Source organism: Diadema setosum, chromosome 22 (genome assembly GCF_964275005.1).
Source record: "Diadema setosum chromosome 22, eeDiaSeto1, whole genome shotgun sequence".
Taxonomy (NCBI): Eukaryota; Metazoa; Echinodermata; class Echinoidea; order Diadematoida; family Diadematidae; genus Diadema; species Diadema setosum.
This window is the reverse complement of record NC_092706.1, coordinates 7,379,309-7,389,754: the sequence shown is the minus strand read 5'-3', so window position 1 is coordinate 7,389,754 and position 10,446 is coordinate 7,379,309. Positions and strand designations below refer to the sequence as shown.

Below are 10,446 nucleotides of genomic sequence, written 5' to 3'. Positions count from 1 at the left end.
AAAAAAAAAACATCTAGAACCGGTCTAGAATGAAGTGACATCCGCTCTCTAGGCCTATTCCTTCTGGATTGAACCTAAGTTTAACGTCATGTAAATTTGTAATGTAACTTTTTTTTACTTGTAAGTTATGTAGCATGCAGCATGGGATCATGCATGCATTTTACGCAACCCAGTCTCACTAGGCTAACCGGTTAGGGTCTAGACACTGTCTAGATCCGATAAGAATTAAAATACAACTTATTCTTAACTTTCTCTATTTCGTCCATTTACCGTGGGTACCTATTTTTCCCATGGACCCTAATCTATAGTATTGTCAACTCTGTAATTTTCAGACATAAGTATGGTATGGAGTAGATAATGTTCATCATTGAGGTAGAATATGAAAGAATAAAGCTGGTCGTTTATCACACGAAGCGAAGTAATGTAAACACAAATGTATGCATTTGTGTTTACCTCGCTTCGTGTGACAAACATGCATTGTGTTTACTTCGCTTCGTGTGACAAACAATCAGCTTTATTCTTTCAATATTGAAATAGTTTTGAATAACGATACGAATAACTTACTCATTATCTGCAGATAAATTTTTCTTGAGGGCTAGGCTCACGAGTAATTTTCCCCACGACAACATTTTGTTTTATTCCAAGTACACACTCCCAGCCACTGTATGCTGACTAGCCGGGCCGGCCCTATGCTGACTGCTGCACAGCATCAGTGCAGCTAGCTGCAAGCTGTCATTGTTGTGTTGTATTGTTTAATGTGCACTCGGTTAGTCTTAATCACACACTGTGTTTTATATTAGGATCACGATCTCATCAAAATATTTACTAATCAGTATTGTTTCGGTTAGATATTTTGAACATTATGTCTTATTATTGAGCAAGTATATCTAAAGAAAGTAATTTACGTTCAAATTACAGAACAACCGCAAAGTATTCACATATATAAATAACAGTGTCTGGTAATTAAGATTAGCTTTGTAGATACTGCGTTTTTCCTTGGGGAAATATTCATCATGTAGATACTGCGTTTTTCCTTGGGGAAAGTGCAAGTTGAGTGTAGATACTGCGTTTGGCAGTTACGGAAAAGTGGCTTTCTAAACATTTTTTCAAAAATCTGAATATGTCATATGAAGAAGGATTGCCCACTGACTATATTTATGCAAAAAAGTGAAAATCGCCAAAAATGTTAGATACTGCGTTTTTCCTTGGGGGGGGGGGCAGAACTACTTCTAGGAAATAAAGTGACACAGCTGGATTTTTTAGCGTCGATACCTTTCAGTTTTTACACATTTGTCCATATTTTCGCAAGAATGTTTGTTGATATTTTCTTTTTTAATCAACACTCCCCACTTACTATCAGGGTCAGTACCTGACGAGTTGTCCAAGATCATGGTCGATGCTGAGGGCGTCCTCTTAGTTGTAATTGAAGCTGTATCAAAAATCAGGACAAAGGTCAAGCTAATCAAAAGGGTTCCTAAAGACATGCTTTTCACAACATGTGTTTCTGTTTGATTGCTTCGAGAGATGATCAATAGACCATGTTCACTTCTACTACATCCATTATGATTGTTAAAGTAACAACCAATAGAAAACTTAAGACTATGGGGCTAATAGGAAAAGTCATAAAAACAGTGTGTGGCGAAAGAAAGCATTTTAAAGTCAAGACTTGTGATACATTGTATACTGTTCATTATGCTCATTCCTTCCTTTTTAATGCATGACACTTAAGAACGAAATCTATTTGATTTTTCCCCCATAGATATAGTATGAATGGGGTGAAATACCTGTTGAAATCGTATTGGCTGTACTCTCTGAACGTTCTGGCTCTGTAGTCATGTGCTCAGTACACTCTGAAGGACCTGGGGTTGGCACTGTAGCCAAAAGTGGGAAAACATTGAGATATCTGTATAATATGTCCTAATAATTGCAATGGGAGGAACTGTAATCTTTGCACGTTTTTTGAAGTAGCATCCAAAACGTGAACTACCATTTAACGATCCATTAACTCCTAATTGCTTACTGCTCTTTTGTCTTTCTTTAATGCCAGAGAAGTGCGAGAAAACTACAAGCACAGTGTATGTAATCAAGTCTTTACTCAAACTAAAAAAAAAAAAGACTAAAAAGAATTATAGATATGATGAGAATTTCTGGCTTTTCCACTCGAAGTAATAATTTGAATGAACGTATCAAATTTGATAAATTTGTTTATATGTATATATATATATATATATATATATATATATATATATATACATGAGAAAGGAAGGAGAAATCGGTGCGTAGCTTTGACATCATTATTCCTCTTACTGTTCCTCTTCTTTGGAAAAGCGCAAGAGTTGAAAAATTGGTCTCCGCCGGGGATCGAACCCGGGTCTTTGGCATGGAACGCCAACGCCTTAACCGCTCGGCCACGGAGACGTCATAGCGATTCAGGCAGACCCAAGCTCGAATACCCGACGAACCAACCCTTCAACTCTTTATGCGCACGTTCCTTTTTGGGGCAGAGAGTTATGAATAACAACCAGCCGCGTGCCTCAGCTGGATCTGCAATGAGATTCACGTAGCGGTGAATTGGGATAATGTTTTTTGCGAAAGAATTCTGTCACCGCTACAACAGCTTTTTGGCTTCTCCTGAATAATTTTGCATATGTAAGATATGAGAAATGAAGGAGAAATCGGTGCGTAGCTTTGACATCATTATTCCTCTTACTGTTCCTCTTTTTTGGAAAAGCGCAAGAGTTGAAAAATTGGTCTCCGCCGGAGATCGAACCCGGGTCTTTGGCATGGAACGCCAACGCCTTAACCGCTCGGCCACGGAGACGTCATAGCGATTCAGGCAGACCCAAGCTCGAATACCCGACGGACCAACCCTTCAACTCTTTATGCGCACGTTCCTTTTTGGGGCAGAGATTTATGAATAACAACCAGCCGCGTGCCTCAGCTGGATCTGCAAAGATAATACAATTGTATATAATATATATATATATATATATATATATATATATATATATATATAATTGTATTATCTTGTTTTTTTTTTTTTTTTTTTGGGGGGGGGTACAAAGGTCCACTATTTCATATTTTGCCCCCCCCCCCCCCACACACACACACACATACACACAAATCCAGTTTTCGGGCCTGGTAACTAAAGCTTCGAGAAGGTGCATACGACTTTCTTATTCTATTATGTACTATGACTTTTTTTTTTCTGTGACATTATTTCCAAACTTTTCTGGGAGTGCCTAATGATTGATAGTTTGCGGGAAATGTGATTAGAAATGTGTTGCTTTCGTCTGGCCATTGCTTAAACTCCAACTATATCAACTGTATTTTTTTTAAATCTTTTTTTCTTTTTTTTTACATCTTCGTGATATGGTTTTATGCTTCTGGAAAACAATTCTAATCCAGATCTGCTACAGAAATTGCGTGTCATACCACTCGTCTTGAGGTTGTACTAAGATAATGGCATCAACAATTTGACATTTAATATCTTTATCAAAATAATGAACATTAGTTTCGTAAGGGGGTGGTTTCCGGTTTTGTGTTCAACCGTATATCCCGTGCAAGATCGACACCTATTCTCCTCAAATCAAACCGCTTTGGGTTTCATAAACTTTGATCAGCAATGTAATTATAGGTATAAAGACAAAATGGCCATATAGTTATTATTACATGAAGTGGGAAAAAATTAAGTTAAAATTAAATAAATAATTATACAAATTAAAGGGCTTATTCTTTTTAATTATGCTACTTTTTTTTTAACTTCATCTATGTATAAAGATAGTTAACCATATATATTCAAATGTATGCATAAATGCCAGTGATTCAATGTAATTTTGATGGTCAAAATCTCGGAAATTTAGTTGTTCGGAAAAAAAAAAAAACCCAAACAGATGAAGGATGTACTCAGTGCCTCAGTTGATACCAACGATGTAAAACTATGCCCAACGCAGTAACGAGTAGTATGATCACAGCGGCAAAAATGATGAAATATTGGCCTCGACTAAAGCCGACATCACCTTAGGACAGAATAAGATACACCACAATATTCGTTGTTTATTACGGATTAATTCTATTATGGGTTGATTTTTAAAGAAAAGATGACATTGAGTTTCGTTAGGATAAGACTCGATATGCGAGATGGGATCTTGCTATTTCATCATCATCTACACAACAATCTTCTTGTGATGTTGTGATCAATCTCAGTTTGAACGGTTAAGTAGAACTTTCACGGTTTGGTTAGCACGCTCTTTACGGTGCAAAGTGGTCACAAGTGAGATTTCTGTTTCGATTTTCAAATAAACGTTAATTCACACACAAGTTGTTTTAAGTATCCACAGGCAGAGAGTTTCTTTGTTACTTGTTTTTTTAAAGGTTGAGTTTATCACAGATGTAAAGCAACGTATGAACGGCTTACACACATTTTTTTTTTCGTTCGTCTGATATGACGCCATTGTGAAGGGGAATATTAAAGGCGTAATTTATCATTTGCATATGAAACAAAAACCCAGCATTAGTGCGTTAAAATAGTTCTAAAATGTGAGTTAGGGATAGGAACAGCCAAGCACTGTAAAAATTTGAATACGTATAATCAATGTTAAGTATCGTTAAAACACAATATGTGAACAATAGTCATAATAAAAAAATGTTTCCAGACTAAACCTTCTACAGTTATGGTTTATTGAGAAAAATACTGATATCTCCTTATTTCAAGGCTTTATTGCGAAAATTTCTTATGGTAGGATTTTTTGTGATACGACAGGCCTACACTTTTGCATCAAATGTGATATCTTGAAAAAATTTCAAATCACTGCTCCCAACCGTAAACAGGACCTTTAAGCGCATCTTAAAAGGGTTATTGCACATGTTGCTTTGTATGCGTATCTGAGACTACACAGCATGGTACAAGAGATCTATCTAAAGAGACAAATTTGCTAATAAAGGATGACAATAACAACGATAAAAATGCAATTCTTATCATGACCATATGAATATTGTCATTACATTCACCATTGCTACAGAGATGTTTTGCCAGCGTTTGTCTGTTTGTTGATTCGTCCGTACAAAGCCGTTAAAGTATTTGGACGAAATTTTGAGAGAACATTTTCCCTCTGCATGCAACTATATCACCAACGGGGTAAAATACCTGTCGAAATCGTATCAGCTGTACTCTTCAAAAGTTCTGGCTCTGTAATCATTTGCCCAGTACCCTCCGAAGGACCTGGAGTTGACTCTGTAGCCGAAAAAAAAAAATATTTTGTTTATATCAAGATATCGATACGCTTTGGTACTTGATACTATGACAGCGATTAGAGGAACTGTAGTCGTTACACGTCTGTAACATTATAATCGCATCGAAGATGTGAATTTACCACTTGACTATGCATAAACTTTTTCATGAGTACTTCTTCCTCCTATCCTTACATTATGACAGAGATGCATTCGTAAACTTGGGGTGATGAATCAAGAAATCCATTGAATGAAATCGTACTGAAATTGAAAAGATATAATTATAAATGCAATTGTAGCTTTCTTGACGTGCTTTGGCGGGAAGGAATGTCTTCGAATAAATAAATTGCATTAAGGCAATAAGGGAAACGTGGGTTATTTTTAGATATAGAACTCTTCTTCCTCTTTATGCATGAGATACAGATATTTATAAATCTGAAACATCAAATTCCAAGCAGTTTTCTTTTGCTGAGAAATTCTTTTTTTCGCGAACAAACACAGCACGCATGCACATACTAGTTTATCTGGCTGTGCAAAGTTTTGTACTTGTGTTATATGACAATGAATCCAATTATTTAATTGACGCCCTTCATGTAGGCCTATGGACCTATAATTTTGCTATGAATTTGAACTATATATGCAAAACTTTGAAACCATTCCGGCTCTCCTCTCCTCGTTCTCTCTCTCTCTCTCTCTCTCTCTCTCTTTCTTGATCTTCTCTCATGCGGAAGTGATATAGGTTGCTACGCATTTCTTTCACTCACTTAGGCACACCCGCAATAAGTTCTTATCTTAGTATGAATCAATGCACCGAAAATCGCATATCAGTGATAGAATAATAAAGTAATGATCAGAAGATGGCTTGAATGTCCACTGTTATTCAGTGACAGTCGACATCGTACTACCAATCATAGAAACTTAAAAACCCCAGGAAAATAGTAATATTAAGGAGAAAAAGAAGAAGTAGAGAAAAGGCAGTTGATGCAGTTGCAGTGGCGGTGATTGCAATGATATCACTTTCAATTTCGTTAGTTATACCCGAGTGTCTCACATTTCGATTGAAAAAGATATCCTTCAACATTTCTACTGAATACACATCTCTGACATTGTAACCCATATAAAAGGAGACCTCCACATGATTTTCAGGTTTTTACATTTAAACAGCTATAAATTAGTTATACTGAGTACAGAGTTTCAGAATTTATAGTGATTGGGATAAGAAATAAGAATGTTGTCAAAATTTATAACAAATTGTAATGAACAAAGATTATGACATGGCAACCTCACCATAAGAATGCATGAGTTGGGGCTCAAGGAATTAGAAAAAAAAAGAAGATATTCATAGATCATACACAGGTGAGCTTGCAAGCAAGCAGTATTATCAATGGAATTACCCGGCTACATTTCTGAAATATGTGAGCCCCTATGTCATCATCATTGTTCAGTGTAATTTGTTTAAGGTTTTTCAAGGTATTGTTTATCTGCTCAAGGACCAAAATAAATTCCAGAAATCTACACATGCAACTGTCGATTTATGTACTACATGATGTGAAATTATGAAAATCGTCTGGAATGCCCCTTTAAAGTTCCTCAAAGATACAGGAAGTTAAATCCATCATGAAAAGTCAGGGTATTAAAGTCATTTGTGTGACAATTCCACGTGTAGAAAATCCAAATCGCTGAGAAGGGAAGAGTGTCTTTTAGCGAGTTTACCACAGTGACTGGGTTTGACTAAATCCGCTCTCACTCAATAGGTTACAGGGACTTTGCAATGGAAATGCATCTTGATCTGGACTGATTCATTATACCCTAATCATCACTTATTTGGAAAAAATACTTCCTGCCATACATTCCATGATTTCAACTACGTTCTTCAGATTACTTGGATCTGCCCACGAAATAACAAACAAACAAACACCTTCTAAGCAAAGATTCTGTCGACAAAATCCTCTGTCTATCATTAATAAAGTGCAAACATGTCAACAAACGTGACGAACAAAAGATATTGGAAATCATCTTCTTGGCAAAGTTTACCTCGCATACGTCTTTGTAATTATTGTTGTTGTTTTTAATCTATTAGTATTACATGCAGCTGTTGCTAAGTTCATGAAAAGATCATATTAGTAGTCTTACTTTAACAGTGATTAACATAATGAGGCTATTGACAAAATCTTGCGAAGGAAGACTTTTTTACTCTTTAGACGTATCCAAGTAATTTGAAGAAAAATCTAAGAAATATAGGTTTTCCCGGCCAATTTCGCACTTTTTTCAGTCCAATTCCTAATTGCTGCATTCAATTTAGCACAATTTAGCCTAGATGGCATGTTCGGTATTTCAATTTTATAATCTTTTCATTCAAATTCATTTTGGAGCATTCAAATTACCTTTAACATCAGTCGAATCAGCACTTTTTCAGTTCAAATTCGTAACACAAGCACCATTTCGCAAATCGTTCATTCAATTTAGCATGATATAGTCACGTGATCACGTATACGCTGCGCTCGTTCATTCGAATTCATTCTTGGGCATCCAATTTCACATTTACTGCAGTCAATTTAGCAGACACGTTTATGCTCTTATTCCTTTTTTTTTTCATTTTCATTCATCATAGGTATTGTTTGCAAGAATCATAACATTTCATATTTTCGTATTCATTCGTTATTCTGATATCATCTTTGCAACAGTACTTTTAAAATATGTGTATGCGTTTATAATGTTCGATCAGCTATCGATAGCATTATTTCATTCACAGATACATTAATTTCAAATTTGTTTTGACAGTAATTGGGAGAAGGAGGTTTCAATTTACATCGTGATTATTTCTTTCATCTGCATGTTTCATTATTTTCCTTTGGAGGGTGCTATATTGCGTTAATCATCACTAGGAATAAGATTCTTGGATCATCTCTAGCCATCAATTTGTCAAGGTTATTACCCTCAAATGCTTCTATGATTCTTTCCCTGTCTTCTTGAGAGATACGGCTGTATCTAACTTGTGCTGCCATAACTGGACATAAGAAAGTGAAGTGAATGTATGGTACTGGTACATGCATAGTTCCGATAACATGTGAAAGAAGAGGGGCGTTACAGAACAACAAAATTGAGTTATTTGGGTCAAAAATACCTTTACTATAATACTTAACAGTGTGTGGATGAAACAAAAATTCACGTTTAAACATGAATAAATCACGATTCTCACCTTTTCAAATAACATTACGCCAATTTGAATGAACATGTTTGGAATTTGACTGCCCATACGCGAAATTGAATGACTGAATTACCATTTTCCGCGAGTGCTGGCGAATTTGAATGACTGAAGAGCACGTGCCAATTTGAATGCCCGTTTTACGAATTCGAAAGGCACATGTGCGAATTTCATTGATCGAAATGCTAAATTGAACGAACAAGTTGCAATTTTGAATGACAGAATGTGCAGTGACGAGGATTTTCGCTAAATTGAATGAACCTTTTATCAAATGGACTGACAAAAGTGCGAAATTGACCGGGAAAACCTATATTATATAACATGTAAATGTTATCAATTCGGCCACGTAAGTGATGTTTGGGGTTTCTTGTATCACCACAAGTCAGCATGCATTTGCATTGCATAGTTCCTTTCATTAATTAAGTCGTTAGCACAAAATTACTAAAGCAATGCCGTTAAAACGAACGATTGTCGGCTCCGAAATAAGGACATGACTACGTGTTCGAATTTGCAGAGAAAAAGGAGAGAAGGGAATAGGTATACAGACGTTTGCACAAACCTGGTGGGCCAAGTTTGCGGATGGCTGTGAAAGTGATATTAAAACCAGATTTAGATTTACTAAAACCAGTCGTAAATATCACCACGATTGACCAATTCGTAGAAACAAAGTTCAGTTGCTCTATGCCTTTTCCAATCAGGTGACCTGTCCACTCTCTCCATCCTGTTTGCTGGTTTGAAAACTCGTCGACTCCGTCTCCGATATAGAGATGATCTTTACCGTTTTCGATATCGAACTCTTCGACGCAGACCTGTATTACGTTCCCTTCTGGAACTTCAATGTGCCAGGTTTGGAAGTAATTGTTGGAGTAGTTTTGAGGAAAATTTGGCGACTGGATGATACGAGTTTCGTTCTCACAGAGCGCATCTGAAAGGAGAAACAAGGTTTACAAATGTATGTGTCCATATTTTTTTTTTTCAATATTACCTTTAAGTGACAGCTGTGTTCATTATGATTCGCATTCGACAGTCGATCCTTTGATCGATCCTTTGGTCGATACTTTGGTGTCTGAACATTTTGCTTATGGGGAACACAAATGTGACATGCATTACCTCTTAAAGGGAGCGTGTAGTTTTGGTCGAGACCTATCTTCAGGTTTCTAATATTTTTTGATGAGATAATGAGAAACCTCCCATGAAATATGATAGAGCATGTAATTCCAAGAGGGACTCAGTGTTTTGGATGTCTCAGTGATTCCAAAACAGATTTTTATCTAATAAACTTTATATTCATCTTGAAATGGTATGCTCTGTACTGTTTCATAAGTGGTTTCTTAGTATCTCACAAAAGCCCAATTCTCATCTTCACGAATACTATACAATCTCTTTAAGTCTTGGCTGCAACGGGAGTACGTGTGTAACGTATGACTTAAATATGTTGTCATTTTGAAAAAAGGTTAATTTCTTGTTAATCATACTTTACCTTTTAATCTGGAAATGAGTATATTGCATAGAAAAAAAATCACAAAAAACAATTTCTGCATTATTTTTCTCCTGTCTCTTAAAAATAAAACTGTGAAAGAATTGTAGCTACATTTGGTATTGCGAACAATAGAATCAGGGACGGACGGGTTGCAACTTGCGTGCTCAAAGTTGTAATTAAATCTTCATACCATGGGATAGATTATCACTTGATCCATTCACAGACGAAATCTCCAGAGTAAACTCTGTATCGCGCCTTCTCTGAGATATACCAGTCAACGAAAACCGTATCCATGCCGTACTTCCTATCGAGGTTACGGGCCAAGGTGTCTCAACTCCGCTAAATGTCGCCAATGTTGTGAACGTTACGTTATCTGCAAAGTCGGTCTCTGGATCCGTGGGTTCGGGCCCGTCGCCCACTTCGAGGCGCTCGTAATGAAGACTAAGGTTAAATACGAGAAAGGAAACACGGATCCTGGAGAGAGGATGCGTTTCAATAATCCACACGGTTTGCCTTGAGGCTATCGATTCTT

General features: G+C 36.5%; 1 non-coding gene across 1 annotated transcript; it reads right to left on the bottom strand.

Moving 5' to 3' along the window:
- Positions 1-2,346: 2,346 nt before the first annotated feature.
- Trnag-ucc (transfer RNA glycine (anticodon UCC)) lies at positions 2,347-2,418 on the bottom strand. Its single transcript has one exon. It is a non-coding gene; the product is annotated as a tRNA-Gly (tRNA).
- Positions 2,419-10,446: the final 8,028 nt, after the last annotated feature.